At 37.6% G+C, this 19,183-nt stretch overlaps 1 protein-coding gene and 1 pseudogene across 4 annotated transcripts in view; both read right to left on the bottom strand.

Annotated features, from left to right (window-relative positions):
* Positions 1-19,183, bottom strand: part of LOC111141102 (par-3 family cell polarity regulator beta) — a 1,027,371-nt gene that overhangs the window by 130,134 nt on the left and 878,054 nt on the right. The window lies entirely within an intron of this gene.
* Positions 4,097-4,962, bottom strand: LOC111141124 (annotated as a pseudogene).

Genomic DNA, 19,183 nt, shown 5'->3' with positions numbered 1-19,183 from the left:
CAAGGGGGTAGGAGAAGAGTAAATGAAACAAGATGGGATTGGGAGGGAGACAAACCATAAGCGACTCTTAATCTCACAAAACAAACTGAGGGTTGATGGGGGGAGGGGGTTAGGAGAGGGGGGGTGGGGTTATGGACATTGGGGAGGGTATGTGCTATGAAGTGTGTAAACCTGGCGATTCACAGACCTGTACCCCTGGGGATAAAAATATATTATATGTTTATAAAAAATAAAATTAAAAAAAATAGGTAGAAGTAATTTCCTTTCCGAACGATAGGAAAATACACTATTTTCCCGTACCCCTCCCACTGCTCCCCCACCCCCCCGATTCCTAACTCCCCTCCTTGACTGCTCTGACTGTATTTAGCATGGCTGCAATTTGCTTGTTGACATGCCTATGTCTCCTCCACTAGACTACATGGTCCCTGAGGCTGGGAAACGGTCATTGCACAGGCACACTCCGATACCAGGTGCAGAAGAAAAGGAGGGTGGTCATTGAACCACACAGATGCAAAGGCATTTAAAAAAGCCTTTGACAGGGGCACCTGGGTGGCTCAGTCGTTAAGAGTCTGCCTTCGGCTCAGGTCTTGTTCCCAGGATCCTGGGATCGAGTCCTGCATCGGGCTCCCTGCTCATCGGGGAGCCTGCTTCTCCCACTCCTACTCCCCCTGCTTGTGTTCTCTCTCTCTCTGTCAAATAAATAAATAAAATCTTAAAAAAAAAAATAAAGAATACTTTGACATTCTCCCACACACAGCTTGGAGGTAATTCATTCATTTATTCAATATTTATTGAGTTGAGCTATGACAAACAAATTCAAAAAATATTTTATAATACCTCTTATGCACAAAGTAAACCTTTCCCCAAAGAACCCGTGGTACAGCCAGTGGTACAAAGTAAGTTTTTTTTTTTTTACCTCCAAGATGGCAAGCAGTTTCAGACTTAAAGAAATCCACTCCAGCTTGAAAACAATATACTGCAACTCTTTGTCTCTCTTACAGAATTCGAGTAGCTTCTTAAAAAACCCCATGGGTTCTGCCTACTCTAACTCAGAACTATGCAACACATACAAAAGAAATAAAATATGCCTGGCTACCTTTTTAGATGAAGATCCCTCCATAGAACACTTTTCTAGTCCGTTCTCCTCCTCGGCAGTTTTTATTCCAATGGAACAACCCTGAGGCTATGCCTGGCTGCCTGGTGTGTGAGAGAGGTGGGTTCTCCTGCTTCTGGAGGCTCGCTTTGTTAAAATGCTCTCTTGGTAAACAGAAAGGCAACAATCTATCAGGATTTCAGTTCAGCATGCAACGGATTGGCCTACAAACATAATTTTTTAACCGCTTTTCTTCAGCAACTCTGGCTGTTTAATTAATCTTCAGCCATTAACCATTCATTTAAAATGCCACTTACGAAATCTTAATTTTGCACATTATCAGCTGGTTCACAAATAGCTAAACCATGAGCAGAAGCGTAATGATCTCTCTCTCCCTGTTCTTGGAGCTCACCAAGCTTATAGCCAATTTTGGCTTCTTAATTAACCATATGCATATAAGCACTTAAATTAAATGACAGGTTTTTTTTTTTTTTTTTTTTTTGAAGAATTAATGTGCAGTGAAATGTTAACACTGACATCATTCTGCTGTCTTTTGAAGGGGCCCGAAGGCAGTGTCTGGCCAGGCCCCGACTACTCTGGATGCCCAAAGGTGTTACAGGTGTGGGAACCTTCCCATTTCGGTTGAGTTCTCCTTATGGAGTACACCCTTGCAACAATATTTTGCGGCCATTGTTCACATTCTGCAACTTTTACGTTTTAAGGAAAAAAGAGATGTCATCTCCAAGATATGCTTTAGCAGAAACAAAGAATCCGGCCGCCCATTCTTTTTCAGTGGTTGACTTCAATTAGGTGAGTTAGTTCAAACCAAATAAGAGGGCAGAGGAGGATATTCAGGGCAAAAAAATAATTGTTAGCTGATGCTGAAATGACTTTTTCTCTAACTAGGCCTCTGATTGTTAGAAGCCACAGAGAAATTACTTGCCATTCTACAGGTGTCAGCCAGGGTCAGGGTGCAAGTTAAAAACTGGGCACAGAATTGTTCAGGATGGTTCTTCATCACAGTATATGGAAGGCTATGACCCATGAGCCAGTGCCTAGGTGATATCTGAGATGTGACAGCTAGCCCCCTCAAAACCACTTCCAAACTTCAGAGACTTGACTATGAGTCTGTAACTAATTTGATTGGTGGCAGTAGCAGACATTACATTTTGGAGAATTATGGTAATCCTGGGCATTTTCGTTTTTCTTGCATCCAAATACAGAGATTCCAAGGACGGGCATAAATAAGGAATCACAAATGAAAATTATGTTGCATCATCTACTAAAAACGCCATGCTCCTGGAATGAGGAAAATTGTTAGAGTGTTCATTAAAAATGTTTTACAACACGGTGGGAGTGAAAATGGGAAAAATAGCAGACTGTTTCCTGAATCCCAATGTGAATTGAGGTACAACACCTCTGAATTCATTAGACACGTAGCATAGGTGACACATCGGTGGTTACGAGCCTCGTTTTAGTTATATTATACCTGTGCAAATTACTGAAGCTGGTTTTGACTGCGAATTCATGTGCAGGTGTCAAAAAAAAAAAAAACCCACAAACATTGACTGTAATTAGAAACAGAAATGTACTGATTGACGAAAGAACTTAGAACCAAACATGCGCATAAACAATTTGAGTCTCAGCAAACTTGGCATTTTGTAATCCTGTTAGCAATTCAGTTTTTAATCCAAGTAAGTGCTTAAAATACAAGCATATCTTGACTCTGCAATTTCTGAGGCTGGATTCCAAGAGAATGACAATTTATCCTCCTAGAAGACCTTTCAGGCTGAAAGGAATCAGGAGAGCTTTCCAAATACTAATGTATAAAATCCTCTAAGTCATATCCATTCTGTGATTCCTTCACTGATCGTCAATCCATTGAACAATCCTATGTTGGGTACCTACTATGTGCTAAGCTCTGGGAATGCAGTTCTTTAAGTTCAGTTTTGATGTTGAAAAGCTATAGTCCCATTAGGCAAATGTAGCAGTCGTCCCCAGAGTTTAGTTTTGATTTTAGGATGTTCCCCTCAAAAACTCCCTGAGCAATTTTCCTTTGAGTTAAGGAACTAAAGGTGACTGGCAAATCGTGGAAAGAGGGACGACACCTTAACCTAGTAACTTACCTTGGTGTGGAAACCAGTGCCACAGGCAGCTTGTTAGAAATGTCAGTTTTAGGGCTCTGTCTCAGACCTACTAAATCAGGACCTCTGTGGTTCAACAAGCCTTCCAGGTGATTCTGCAAGCTCAAGTTTGAGAACCATTATCTTGGATGCTTAAAGTTGATCGTTAACTGCAGAAGCATACATGTATCAGACTAATAAGGCATCGTATAGCCCTGAGAATGAGAGATAGGTGGGAAATGGGTTAGGTCTCTGGGAGGGAGGACACATGTCCCTGAATAAGCTGAGAGTGATGGGTGCCCTCAGATGTGGTGAAGAAAATGGGAACCTTTTCTATATTGTGATCTGCGCTAGGGCATACCTCTTGGTCCCACAAAGGAAAGGTACCATGCAGACTGATTAACCCATCCAATTACTGAACCTCTTTGTTCTCTACCTGGTGTCAGTAAGAGAAACTTCTTTCACTTCTTCACAATGCCAAGCTCCTTTGCACATCAGGATTTTCTTCCCCTGCTGCTCTTTTGTCTGAAATGCCTTTCATTCCCCTTTCACTACCAAACTGCTCTTAACTAGTCACTCTCCTTGTCTCAACTTAAATGTCATTTTCTCAGTTAATCCTTCCTTGATCCTTCACAATGTCAAATATGTTTATAGCACACCGTGCTTCTCCTTAGTAGTATTTATAATTAAGGAGTGATTATAATTAAGAATTTAATGTTTCTCTCTTCCAGTAGATCTTAAGTTCCATGACCGTAAGGACTTTGCCCAAATCTTATGCAATAAATATTTGTTGAATGAATGGGATTTTTTTTTGTTTTTTTAAGAAACTGTTTATTTTCTGTTAATATTTCCATTTTGTTTGCCTTAGTGCAAGAGCCGTTTAAGACCACTCAGTGGTTGTTCCTACCCATTCAGTGGCCGGAGCAGTGGGAGCTGCAGACCAGTCTTCGGTGGCCGGCTGAGGGCTCTGGTTCTCGGGAGGGAACCACTGACTAGGCACGGAGGACCCCTGCTCACCTTCAGACCAGTCTGCGGCCTCAGGCGGAGCAGCAGTGAGTCTAGGAGTGGAGCAGTCCGTTCACCCTGAAATTCCTCCTTGGTCATAGTCGTTTCAGCAGCGGCCCGCTTATCCTTTTCAATCTCTTCAGGATCTCTGTAGAAGTAGAGACCAGGCACAGACTCCCACGGGTGTTCATGGGAAAGGGTGCCACGCATGCACAGAACTTCCCAGGCCAGTATCTACCACATCAGATGCACTGAGTGAGCTCCCTTGTTGCAAGGGATGGCAATGTCGGTATAGCGCAGGGGAGAGTCTGTGTGACATAGAGTGGTGGTAGGCAGGTTGACATTAGATGCCTCTGAGAGAGGCTGGTGATCAGCCCTGGGATCAGTAGCCACTAGAAGTCCCGGCTTCCAGAAGGCTGCCTGGATCTGGTTAGTGAAGCTTCCAGCTATAGGAGTGGTTCCAGCAGCAGCAAACTTAAGCACAGCTCACTGGCTAGTGTTCTTGGATGATATGACTCTGACATCAGCTGACTTTTCAATGGCAACAATGGCACGAACTGCCAGCAGAAGCTTCTCCCGGGTTCTCTTCGGATTTATAATGAAGATACCATCACTTTCCCTTTTGTAGATGTTCTGTTCCATTTGGAAGTCAAGGTTGGTGCCACCTAAGTGGGTTCCTGCTATAAAGAATTTGAGGACATCCTCCTCCTTCATTTGCAGGGCATCAAGGACTCCGGACATTGTGAAAGTTTCCTAAACACCACCAGAGGGACCGCTCCCCAAGTAGTGCAGAAAGGCTGAATGAGGATTTATTAAACAGTAAATTTTATGGAACTCACATGAGTGTTAAAGAACCATGTTTCCTAAGTCCTGACCTGGGAGCTAAACTGGTTCAGGACACATCACCGGTGGTTTCTGAAATCCCCTTTTCTTATATTTTTAGATATTTCCATTCTCTACTTCCTCCCCTAACTGATCTAATGAAAGAGAGGGCATCTTAATCAATAGTGGTAGAAAAATAAGAAAAAAATGACTAAAATTTGTTTGAGCACTCAAAATGAGGCTACTGTGCTATAGGCTTGACAGGCATTAACACTTGAAGTGCCTCAAAATCTTATGAGACGTGGAATCATTTCCCCTGGAGGTGAAGAGAGGCTCAAAGATGTTATACACTATGGCTAAGGACCATTGAGTGGTAAAATTAAGATATACACCTAGGATTTACACCCAAATTCAAATTTTATGCTTTGAACACATGAGGAGAAAGATAATAATCTCAACAGAAGTAATAAACAGACAGTTAAATACTGCTCAAGAGGCAATACAATATATGCAAAATGTCTTAATACTGAGCAAATATTAGGTGTTCAATAAATACTATTCTGCGCTACCATCACCATCATCATCACTGTCAACATCCTTAGTCTTGAAAATCCTCCTAAAAACTGTATTTCTAGAGCCTAAAACTCACATCTGAACAGACTCTGGACCTACTTTATTTGATATAGGTAAGTTTGGAGAAATTCTCTCACAGAAAAAATTTTTTTAAAAAGCCCCAAAAGGAAATTTATGAACTGAGCCTCTTCAAAACTGCATGTACTGAAATTTACTAGTGAAGTCTACTGCTTTACATTTCTTGTTTTCCAGTGGATTCGTTTTGAGTCTCAGAGATCACATACGCTCCTGAAATTTGTTTTCCAGACTTGAAACTGGAATTAAGCACAAACAAGGCTTTTGTTACTATAACGTCTCAAATTTCTAAGACACTTAGATTTAGTTCTGCTTCTTTTTCTTGGCATTTTTAAGATGTTTGCCCATTTTTACCAACACTGGCCTCCCTGCCAGAAGAATGAGGCAGGAGCAAAGGTGCAGCAGAGAGAAGCTGTGGTAGGAGTGGAGAGCCACCGGATTAGCTCTTTAGAACACTGAGGTATGAATTGCAGGAGAAAACAAACCTGTCCTCCTTCTTGCTAAATGTGACCACCAGAATGGTGAGGATGACTTACACAGTCTCTGAGTGAGAGCGTGGTAGGGAGAGAGAACCCCTGGAAATGCGACTGAGGTAAAGGTTCATGAGACCGATGCTCAAGAGCATAGAATGAGGTACTGTTGTTCTGTGGGGCATCAACGAAAAGACAAAGATGACAAAACTGAATGCTAATGACCAATCTCTTCTACACCTTCTCCAAAATTGGTATACATTTAAATTCAAATCTAAAATCAATTACGAGGGCCCACTATGTACCAAGCCTTCTACAAGTGGCTTTCATTTATATTAGTTCCTTTAGCCCATTAACAACCAAGTCTTTTGACTATAAATTTATGTTACCATAACATTAACACTTAGCATTAAAAATGGGTTAAGGGAGTTCCATTTTTGGTAATGCTCAAAGACATGGCCACATTCTCACTTTCATGAAAAGAACAGGAATAGTTGGACAGACATGAGAAAAAAACAAAACAAAACAAAAGTCTGCTTGGAGGCTTTGGAGACCTAAAGAAGCCAGAACTTGAGGGACTAAGAATGATTCTGAAGACTAGATAAGCACATTGAATTGAGCCTATATTCTGTGGCACTTTTCTCTGCAAGTCTTTTTGCTAATTCATAAATGGCACAGGATCAGATGCTAAAAAAAAAATAAATAAATAAAAATGAGCAGAGCCTAAAGGCTAAGACGTGGAGCCTGAGAAGAAATTTTGACATTCGCACAGGATTGGCAAGATAGAAGTTAGAGTCCATGGTCTGCTAAGAAAGAAGGGTCTGAGTAAACAACTCAGATTTACAGTTAGGAACAGAAAGGCTACATTCCAGGAGTGAGGGTAAATTACTAATAAACTATCTGTTACCACAACTAAAACCCAACTTCTGGTCATCTAACTCAAAGGTTAGAATAAATCAATATGACCCTAAACTGCCTGTCAGAAAGCAAAGTAAATCCTCTCTGGAAAAAGAGAACATCAGCCTGAGATTATTTGTATAATTTTCAAGCACTATGTCTAGCATTCAATCAATGCATACCAGGAGATAGGACCAAAGGACTGAAAACAAAGTGGAAAATCAAACAATGTAAAAAGACTCAAGGCTAATCCAGATATTTACATTATTAGACATGGTTCTCAAAATAACTATTTTTAATATGTTCAAGAAAAAAAGATGACAAAAGGGAAAATTTAATCACAGAAGTATAACCTCAGAGTAAATCAAATGGATACATTAAAACTGAAAATCACCATAGCTAAAATTAAGAGCTCAATAAGTGGGTTTAAGAGAAGACTGGACACAGCTGAAGGCAATATTAGTACACTGGAACACAAAGGCATTCAAAAATAACCAAACTGAATCACAGGTTAAATTAAAAAAAAAAAAAAAAGCACAGAACAGAGAGCAAGAAACACACACCTGTATAAAAATATCTAATATTTTTGCATTATTAGAGTACCACAAGGAAAGAAAGTAAATGGGATAGAAATAATATTTGAAGAGATACTAGCTGAGAATTTTCCAAAATTGATGAAAAATGGATTTAAGAAGCTCTACAAACCCTTACCCAGTTTTAAACACAGCAACACACACACACACACACACACACACACACACACACACACATGTACACACATAGGCACCTTGTACTGAAACTGCTGAAAACCAAAGACAGAAAGATTTTAAAGCAACTGAAGACAAAAAGATGCACTATATTCAAAGGAGTAACTGACAACAGACTGGTGAAAACACTAAATGCCAGAAAACAATAGAATGATATTTTCAAAATGTTAAAAGAAGAAAAAGATCTGATAACTATATACCCAGAAAAAAATAGAGATAAAATTTTTAAAATTTTTAAAGAAACACAAATTGAGAGGATTTGTTATATTACAAGAAATATTAGGGAAACTATAAAGGGCAAAAGGAATATTCCATATAGAAGCAAAGATACTTAGAAAGAAAGAACAATAGAAACAGTTAAAATAAACAAATAGTGGGGTGCCTGGGTGACTCAGTAGGTTAAGTGTCTGACTCTTGATTTCAGCTCAGGTTATGACCTCAGTGTGGTGAGACTGAGCCCTGTGTTGGACTCCACACTCAACTTGGACTCAGCTCATGATTCTTTCCCTCTTCCTCCCCTTCTACTTTTCCCTCTGTTCATTCACAAATAAATAAATAAACACACACATAAATATATAAACACATAAAATCTTAAAAAACCCTAAGTAGTTACCATATAAAACATATATATTTACATATGTATAAATATATGTATATTTAAAATACATGAAAATATAGTATAAAAAGTAGATGGATTAAATGAAGTTAGACTATTCCAAGTTCTATGCCTTGTTTAAGAAGTGATAAAAGTTTGGTGACCGTGGCCATCGCTGCTATAAACATTGGGGTACAGATGGCCCTTCTTTTCACTACATCTGTATCATTGGGGTAAATCCCCAGTAGTGCAATTGCAGGGTCATAGGGAAGCTCTATTTTTAATTTCTTGAGGAATCTCCACACTGTTCTCCAAAGTGGCTGCACCAACTTGCATTCCCACCAACAGTGTAAGAGGGTTCCCCTTTCTCCACATCCCCATACCAATGTTTATAGCAGCAATGGCCACGGTCGCCAAACTGTGGAAAGAGCCAAGATGCCCTTCAATGGACGAATGGATAAGGAAGATGTGGTCCATATACACTATGGGGTATTATGCCTCCATCAAAAAGGATGAATACCCAACTTTTGTAGCAACATGGACGGGACTGGAAGAGATTATGCTGAGTGAAATAAGTCAATCAGAGAGAGTCAATTATCATATGGTTTCACTGATTTGTGGAGCATAACAAATAGCATGAAGGACAAGGGGAGTTAGAGAGGAGAAGGGAGTTGAGGGAAATTGGAAGGGGAGGTGAACCATGAGAGACTATGGACTCTGAAAAACAATCTGAGGGTTTTGAAGGGGCAGGGGGTGGGAGATTGGGGGAACCAGGTGATGGGTATTGGAGAGAGCACGGATTGCATGGAGCACTGGGTGTGGTGCAAAAACAATGAATACTGTTACGCTGAAAATAAATTTAAAAAATTTAAAAAAATATATAAAGCATGTTTTAAACTTACTGGTAATTGCTAATTTAATGACAATAATTCAAAAATAAATGTCTACTCTAAATTAAACGTTATACCCAAATTATATAGTTTTTTAAGAATTTATGCTTGTGTGTTTATATAAAATTTACCACATTCCATTGTAATATATCTAATTTCTAAGCCAATGTTCTTCTACAAACTGTGAAATAAATTAATGTTTACGTGTTAAAAAAAAAAGAAATGATAAAAGTACTAATTTATTTTGAAATACAATAAATCAGGAATATATATTATAATCTTTTGAGTAATAAATGTAGCTAAAAGGAGAATAGAAGAACACACAACAAACTCACAGAGGTAAAAAAAAAAATGAATCATACAAAATTCTTGATTAATACACTTTAGAAAGAAGAAAAGACAGAAAAACAAACAGAGTGGGTGGAAAAGTAGAAAATGGAGAATAAGTTAGAGATTTAAATCAAATTATATCTGCAGTATCATTAAATGTAAACAAACTAAATACTACAATTAAAATACAGATTGTCTGACTGGATATCAAAACAAAACCAAATCTAATTATATATCTCTTACAAAAGACACACTTTAAATATAAGGATCCAGAAATATTGAAAGTAAAGAAATGAAAAATATACATTAAGCAAAAATTAAGCAAAAGAAAGATGGTATAGCTATAGCAATATCAGACAAAGTAGACTTTGAAGCAGTAGTCACTCCTAGGAATAAAGTAAAATGTGTCATGATGATAAAAGGGTCAATCCCAATTCATGACATTCCTAAATTTTTGTGAACCTAATAACAAGCTTCAAAATATGTAAAGTCAAAATTAACAAGATTAAAATGAGAAATTAATAAACCTACAATCATGGGAATTTATTTTAACTTTAACCAAAATGGGATAAAACTATAAATCAACGACAGAAAGATAATAGGAAAGTCTCCCATCATTTGGAAATGAAACAACACACTTCTAGATAGTCCATGGGTCAAAGAAGTTTCAAGGAAAATTAAAAAACAAACAAACATTGAACTGAAAGAAATGCAAGCACAACATACCAAAATATATAGGATACAGTTGAAGCAGAGCTGGAGGGAAATTTAGCATTAAATGCTTCCATTAGAAAAAAAACAAATCTCCAGCCTGATCACATTCTCTTCTCTCTCTTTTTTTTTTTTCTTTCTCTAACCAACTTATCTTATTTAAGAAGAAAGGGAGAGAGGGGCAGAAGGTATATTGGAATGAATTACAGTTCAGATTTTCCCTAATATCACAAAGGGAACAAGCATCAAAATCAAGGAGACATAGAGAACCCACCTCAAAATGAATAAAAACAGGACCACACCCCATCATCTAAGAGTAAAACTTAAAAGTCACAGTGACAGAGAGAAAATCTTAAAACAGCCCAGGACAAGAAGTCTGTAACATACAATGGTAGAAATATTAGATTGGCAGCAAACTTGTCCACAGAGACCTGGCAGGCCAGAAAGAACTGGCATGGTACATTCAGAGCACTAAATGAGAAAAATATGCTGCCAACAATACTATATCCAGCTAGGCTGTCATTGAAAATGGGAGAGATAAAAAGCTTCCAGGACAAACAGAAACTAAAAGGATCTGCAATCACCAAACCAGCCCTATGAGAAATCGTGAAAGAGGTATTATAAGCAAAGAGAGAGCCCAAAGGTAACACAGACCAGAAAGGAATAGAGACAATACAGAGTAATAGTCACCTTATAGGCAATATGATGGCACTAAATTCATATCTTTCAATAGTTACCTTGAATGCAAATGGGCTAAATGCCCCCAATCAAAAGCACAGGGTATCAGAATGGAAAAATAAACAAGACCCATCAATATGCTGTCTACAAGAAACTCATTTTAGACCCAAAGACACCTCCAGATTTAAAGTGAGGGGGTGGAAAACAATTTACCATGCTAATGGACATCCAAAGACAGCTGGGGTGGCAGTCCTTAGATCAGATAAATTAGATTTTAAACCAAAGACTATAATGAGATGAAGAAGGACACTATATCATACTCAAAGTGTCTGTCCAATAAGAAGATCTAGCAATTTTAAATATCTATGCCCCTAACATGGGAGAAGCAGACTATATAAACCAATTAATAACAAAATCAAAGAAACACATCAAAAAATAATGCAATAATAGTAGGGGACTTTAGCACCCTCCTCACTGAAATGGACAGATCATCTAAGCAAAAGATCAACAAGAAATAAAGGCTTTAAGTAACTCACTAGACCAGATGGACATCACAGATATATTCAGAATATTCCATCCCAAAGCAACAGAATACATATTTTTCTCTACTGCACATGGAACATTCTCCAGAATAGATCATATCCTGGGTCACAAATCAGGTCTCAACTGTTACCAAAAGATTGGGATCATTCCCTGCATATTTTCAGGCCACAATGCTCTGAAGCTAGAACTCAATCACAAGAGGAAAGTTGGAAAGAACTCAAAACATGGAGGCTCAAGAGCATCCTAGTAAAGAATGAATGGATCAACCAGGAAATTAAAGAAGAATTGAAAAAATTCATGGAAACAAATGAAAATGAAAACACAACTGTTCAAAATCTGTGGGACACAGCAAAAGCAGTCCTGAGAGGAAAGTGTATAGTGATACAAGCCTTTCTCAAGAAACAAGAAAGTTCTCAAGTACACAACCTAACCCTACACCTAAAGGAACTGGAGACAGAACAGCAAAGAAAGCCTAAACCCAGCAGGAGAAGAGAAATAATAAAGATCAGAGCAGAAATCAATGAAATAGAAACCAAAAAACAGTAGAACAAATCAACGAAACTAGGAGCTGGTTCTTTGAAAGAGTTCATAAGATTGATAAACTCCTGGCCAGACTTATCAAAAAGAAAAGAGAAAGGACCCAAATAAATAAAATCATGAATGAAAGAGGAGAGATCACAACCAAAACCAAATGAGTATAGATAATTATAAGAACATATTATGAGCAACTATATGCCAGCAAATTTGATAATTGGGAAGAGATGGATGCATTTCTAGAGATGTAAAAACTACCAAAACTGAACCAGGAAGAAATAGAAAACCTGAACAGACCCATAACTAGTAAGGATATTGAAGCAGTAATCAAAAATCTCCCAAAAAACATGAACCCAGGGCCAGATGGCTTCCCAGGGAAATTCTACCAAACATTTAAATAAGAATTAAGACCTATTCTCCTGAGACTCTTCCAAGAAATAGAAATGGAAGAAAAACTTCCAAACTCATTTTATGAGGCCAGCATTCCCTTGATCTTAAAACCAAAGACCCCATCAAAAAGTAGAATTACAGACCAATATCCTTGATGAACACAGGTGTGAAAATTCTCACCAAAATACTAGCCTATAGGATCCAATAGTACATTAAAAGGATTATTCACTATGACCAAGTGGGATTTATTCCAGGGCTGCAAGGTTGGTTCTACATCGGCAAATCAATCAATGTGATACAATACATTAATAAAAGAAAGAACAAGAACCATTTGATACTCTCAATAGATGCTAAAAAAGCATTTGACAAAGTACAGCTTCCTTTCTTGATCAAAACTCTTCAAAGTGTAGGGATAGACGGTACATACCTCAATATCATCAAAGCCATCTATGAAAAACCCACAGAGAATATCATTCTAAATGGGGAAAAACTGAGACCTTTTCTGCTAAGGTCAGGAGCACGGCAGGGATGTCCACTATCACCACTGCTATTCAACATAGTAGTAGAAGTCCTAGACTCAGCAATCAGACAACAGAAAGAAATAAAAGGCATCTAAATCAGCAAAGAAGTCAAACTATCACTCTTTGCAGATGATATGATACTATATGTGGAAAACCCAAAAGACTCCACTCCAAATCTGCTAGAATTTGTACAGAAATTCAGTAAAGTGTCAGGATATAAAATCAATGCACAGAAATCAGTTGCATTTCTATACACCAAGACAGAAGAAAGAGAAATTAAGGAGTCAATCCCATTTACAATTGCACCCAAAATACCTAGGAATAAACCTAACCAAAGAGGCAAAGAATTTGTACTCAGAAAACTATAAAGTACTCATAAAGAAATTGAGGAAGACACAAAGAAATGGAAAAATGTTCCATACTCATGGATTAGAAGAACAAATATTGTGAAATGTCTATGCTACCTAAAGCAATCTACCCATTTAATGCAATCCCTATCAAAATACCACCAAGGTTTCTCAAAGAAATGGAACAAATAATCCTAACATTTATATGGAACCAGAGAAGACCCCAAATAGTCAGAGGAATGTTGAAAAAAGAAAGCCAAAGTTGGTGGCATCACAATTCCAGACTTCAACCTCTATTTCAAAGCTGTCATCATCCAGACAGTATGGTACTGGCACAAAAAAACAGACATATAGACAATGGAACAGAATAGAGAGACCAGAAATGGACCCTCAACTCTATGGTCAACTAATCTTTGACAAAACAGGAAAGAATGTCCAATGGAAAAAAGACAGTCTTGTCAACAAATGGTGTTGGGAAAATCGGATAGCCCCATGCAGAAGAATGAAACTAGACCATTTCCTTACACCACACATAAAAATAGACTCCAAATGAATGAAAGACCTCAATGTGAGAAAGGAATGCATCAAAATCCTTGAGGAGAACACAGGCAGCAACCTCTTTGACCTCAGCTGCAGCAACTTCTTCCTAGAAACATCGCCAAAGGCAAGGGAAGCAAAGGCAAAAATGAACTATTGGGACTTCATCAAGATTAAAAGCTTTTGCACAGCAAGGAAACAGTCAACAAAAGAAAAGACAACTGACAGAATGGGAGATGATATTCTCATAAAGGGCTAGTGTCCACAATCTGTAAAGAACTTATCAAATTCAACACCCAAAGAACAAATAATCTAATCAAGAAATGGGCAGAGGTCATAAACAGACATTTGTACAAAAAAGGCAACCAGGTGGCCAACAGACACATGACAAAGTGTTCAACATCACTAGGCATCAGGGAAATATAAGTCAAAATCACAGTGAAATACCAGCTCACACCAGTCAGAATGGCTAAAATGAACAAGTCAGGAAAGGACAGATGTTGGTGAGGATGCAGAGAAAAGGGAACCCTCCTACACTGTTGGTGGGAATGCTGCTCTGGAAAACAGCATGGAGGTTCCTCAAAAAGTTGGAAATAGAGCTACCAGCAATCACACTACTGGGTATTTACCCTAGAGATACAAATGTAGTGATCTGAAGGGGCACGTGCACCCGAATGTTTATAGCAGCAATGTCCACAATAGCCAAACTATGGAAAGAACCTAGATGTCCATCAATAGAAGAATGGATAAAGAAGATGTGGTATATATATATATAAATACACATATACAATGGAATACTATGCAGCCATCAAAAGAAATGAAATCTTAGCATTTGCAACAAAGTGGATGGAACTAGAGGGTATTATGCTGAGCGAAATAAGTCAATCAGAGAAAGACAATTATCATATGATCTCTCTCATATGAGGAATTTGAGAGGCAGGGCAGGGGATTTGGGGGATAGTGAAGGAAAAAAATGAAACAAGATGGGGTCAGGAGGGAGACAAACCATAAGAGACGCTTAATCTCACAAAAGAAACTGAGGGTTGCTGGGGGTAGTGGGTAGGGAAAGTGTGGTTGGGTTATGGACTTTGGGGAGGGTATGTGATATGGTTAGTGCTGTGAAATGTGTAAGCCTGAGGATTCCCAAACCTTGTACCCCTGGGGCAAATAACACATTATATGTTAATAAAAATAATTAAATTTAACAAAAGAAAAAAAAGGAGAAAAAAAAAAAACAAAGAAACCAACAAAGCAAGCAGAAAAAAGGAAACAATAAAGAACAAAAACCAGTAAAATTGGAAATGAAAACAATAGAGAAAATTAATAAAACAAAATAACTTGGTATTTGAAAAGATCAATAAAATTGACAAAGCTCCAACAAGACAGATGAAGTAAGATAAAAGAGACAAATTACAAATATCAGGAATGAAACAGGATATTACAAGAGACTCTGCAGTTCAGTGAGAGAACATCCTATTAAGAGAACAATAAGGAAATGCTATGAACAATTCCACACATAAATTTGATAACTTAAAGGAACCAACTCCTATAAAAGTGAAAGCTACCATAATTCATACAATATGAGATAACTGGAATAGTTTTCTAATTATTAGGGACATCGAATTTCTAATTAAAAACCTCCCAAAGAAGAACACTTTAAGCCAAGATGGTTTCTCTGGAGAATTCTACCAAATGTTTAAAGGAGTAACACCAGTTATATACAATTTCTTCCAGAAAAAGAAGAGATAACACTTCCCTTCCTATTCAATGAAGCCAGTGAACCCTAGTACTAAACCCAATGAGAGTACAAAATAAAAGAAAACAAAATGAAATTACTGACCAATATATCTCATAAATGTAGGTGTAAAAATTCTTATCAAAATATTAGCAAATGAAATTAAGTAATAACTGAAAAGAATTATATACCATGACCAATTACATACCATGACCAAGTAGGTTTTATTTCAGGCTGGTTCAATGGTTGAAAAGCCATAAATGTAATTCAACATGTTAATCGGGTAGAAAAGAACAACCACATGATCATATGAATTGAAGCAGAAAAATCATTTAATAAGACTCAATATCCATTTATGATAAAAACCCTCAGAACACTAGAAATTAGGACAATTTTCCCAATTTGATAAATACATCTACAGAAAAACATATGGCCAACATCATACTCAATGGGGTAAAGACCACATGCTTTTCTCTTAAGATTGAGAACAAGTCAAGAATATTTACTCTCACCATTGCCGTTCAACATACTACTGGAAATTCTAGCCAGTGCAATACGGTAAGGAAAGGAAATAAAAGGCCTGACAGAGAGAAAAGAGAAAAAAAAAAAGAAACAAAGCTTATGTTCACACAAAAACCTGTAGATGATTATTTATAGCAGCTCTATTTGTAATGTCCCCAAACCAGAAACAACTAAAATGTCCCTCAATAGGTAAATGATAACCACCATACCATGGACTATTACTCAGCAATAAATAGGAATGAACGTACAATACCTACAATAGCTTGGGTGGATCTCAAGGTCATCATGCTGTGTGAAAAAAGCCAATCTCACAGATCACATAGTTCCCCATTTATTTGATTCCACTTAGGTAGTATTCTAGAAATGACAGGATTACAGAGATGGAAAACAGATGAGTGATTGCTAGGGTTTGGGGGTGGGGGGAAGAAAGGTGTATAACTATAAAGGTATAGCATGAGGAATACCTTTGTGGTGATGAAATAGTTCTGTATCTTGATTGTAGCACTGGCCACATGTGTGATAAAATTGGCACAGAACTATACATACCCTGTATCAATGTCAAATTGTTGGTTTTCATGTAACTATTGGAGAAAACTTGGTGAAGAGTACGAGGATTTCTCTGCACTATATTTGCAACTTCCTGAGACTTTATAAAAAGTTCAAAATAAAGAGTTAAAAATAATTATAGCTATATAAAGTATGACTATATATAGTAACTATAAGGATACGGTTATGAAAAAAGGAAATAAAAATACATGAAGTCACGTATTGGCAGGAAATGGTCCTCCAAATTAAAAAAAAAAATCTACTAAGTTGAGAAAGTCCTTTTAGAATTTTCCACCTAACTTCAATTCATTGCTAGGTGATGAATGGTAATCTTAACAGTAGAATGATATAAATACCTAGGTACTAGCATATATAATAGTAACTTATATGATGTTTATTAACTGACAGATGCTATTTTTTGTACATATATATACAGTATACAATATACAATTAAATTCTTGTAATGGTCTTATGTAGGCACTATGCTTATGCTCACTTTAGAGGTGAGGAAACTAAGCCAGAGAGAAAATAAGAAATCAGTAGAGAAAGTGGCATAAGAATATCCAGCCAGGCTTTGCTCTAAGGATGGGTATGGCTCAGGCCCAGACCACCTACTGACCTTGATATAGAAAATCCATTGCCTTTGCAATATAGAGAATATTCCTCCTAGCTCTGTGCTCAGAGACCTTGGCAATTTAGAAAGTGAGGAGCTGAGTAATGGCCAAGTTTGAGGAAATCTAGAATGCTTGCTCAGGATTAATTAAAAGTCTGTGTAAAATTATGTCTCTTGAATTCTATTTCTGGATGGGTTCATATCAATCCTCAGTCGGCTCTCCAGAGGGGAGGGTATTCCACAGCATATAAATATTAAAACATCTCTTTAAGATGTTGGATATTTATAAGTACTAACAGTCAAACTACTTTTACTGCCCTTTCTCATCCCACGGATTATTTATTGTTTGAAAAGATAAACATAGGAAAGCAGTTGACCTAACAATGGCCTATTCCTGATTACACATTGCATTAAATACAGAAATTATAAAGAGGGCACTTTGGAATCTTTGGGTCTTTAACATTGGCAAAGACTGTGTAATGAAAAGGTATGTGGCTTAGCCTAATAGATTAATGCAAACCACAGGTCACAAGAGGCCTGGAGTAAGTGTGGTTGATCAACACAAATCTAGCACTAATACAGAGAAGTAGGTCAAAGCCCAAGGATTATGATATGTCCTTGTACTCACAGCCTTGAGCACAGTGCTTTGCACATGATAGACATTTAATATTCTTTTAATGGAATGAATGAACGAATGAATGAATGAGGGTCAATAGGATGTCTGGCAGGTAAGGAGCAACACGCATGCTTTTTGCACATGCTTAGTGGCTTCTATCATTTTTTATTGTAATGATTTTTTTCTACCTTGTTTCCTTAAATAATATTGATTGAGCTCACTATACTGTTTTCAAGATGTACTTATAGGTCACAACCTGCAGTTTGAAAAAAAAAAAAAACCTTTCATAGGTAGAAGGTCACACATGGCTTTTGGAGTCATATCTGGGTGGGAAACCTGGCTCTGATCACTTAGTACCTGTGGCACCATTGGTAAGTTTCTTAATTTTTCTCAGCTTCCAGATTCTCATAGATTATCTACATTTGTCACCCTGGAAGCTGACAACTTAGGCGGAAACAAGTCTAGCATAATCCCAAGAATAGGGCTCTCAAAAGATGGAAAAGGAAAAAAAAATTTAATGAGAACATGGAGTTTTAATAGATACTTACTCTACAGGATTTCTGTTACCTTTCTACAGCACAAATCTGAATATGGCATCCCCATTTCAAGGGTTTCTGTTGCTCTTGAACTAGACATTAATTGTTTTATCTCAGATGAGAGGGCTTTTAAGAGTATGGCTTATGTTGACTTTCATTTCTTGCCTCCAGCTGGCCTAATTTATGTACTACACTCCAGATATTCTGATATATGCAGTTCCTATTGTAAATGCACCATGTTTTCTCTTTGGGTCTTTTGTCTGCTCAATTAATTTCTGCTTGCACTTTAGGTCAGAATATAGATTCCTTTAGAGAGCCTTGTTTGACCACCCAGATTTGGATTCAGTGTCTCTCCATCAGGAGCTCCTATAGCATCTTTGGCTGACCCTTATTACAGCACGCCACCATTAATATTCCAAAGTATCAGCTGCATCCCTCAGGAGGACAGAATTCTCTTTGTGTTATTTATATGTGTCAAGAAATTCTGCACACTCCCTCCCACCTCCTCTTGGTAAACTGGATAATTTAGATAAATATACCTTAAGGATCAGGTCATTTGTTTGAAAAACAGTCCAGTTAGTTCTTAAATGACAGCTTTAGGAAATCAGAGCAACCCTTTGGCAAGCATTCCTCAAACTACCAGCAAGGCTGAAGATGGCAAGAGGGTGGAGGTCTTACAGATGGATGGTCACTAAGTACCAACCCTCCTTGTCT

This window comes from Enhydra lutris, unplaced genomic scaffold (genome assembly GCF_002288905.1).
Source record: "Enhydra lutris kenyoni isolate GAN:26980312 unplaced genomic scaffold, ASM228890v2 scaffoldscaffold1, whole genome shotgun sequence".
NCBI lineage: Eukaryota > Metazoa > Chordata > Mammalia > Carnivora > Mustelidae > Enhydra > Enhydra lutris.
The sequence above is the reverse complement of the archived record's forward strand: the minus strand, read 5'-3'. Positions and strand labels throughout refer to the sequence as shown.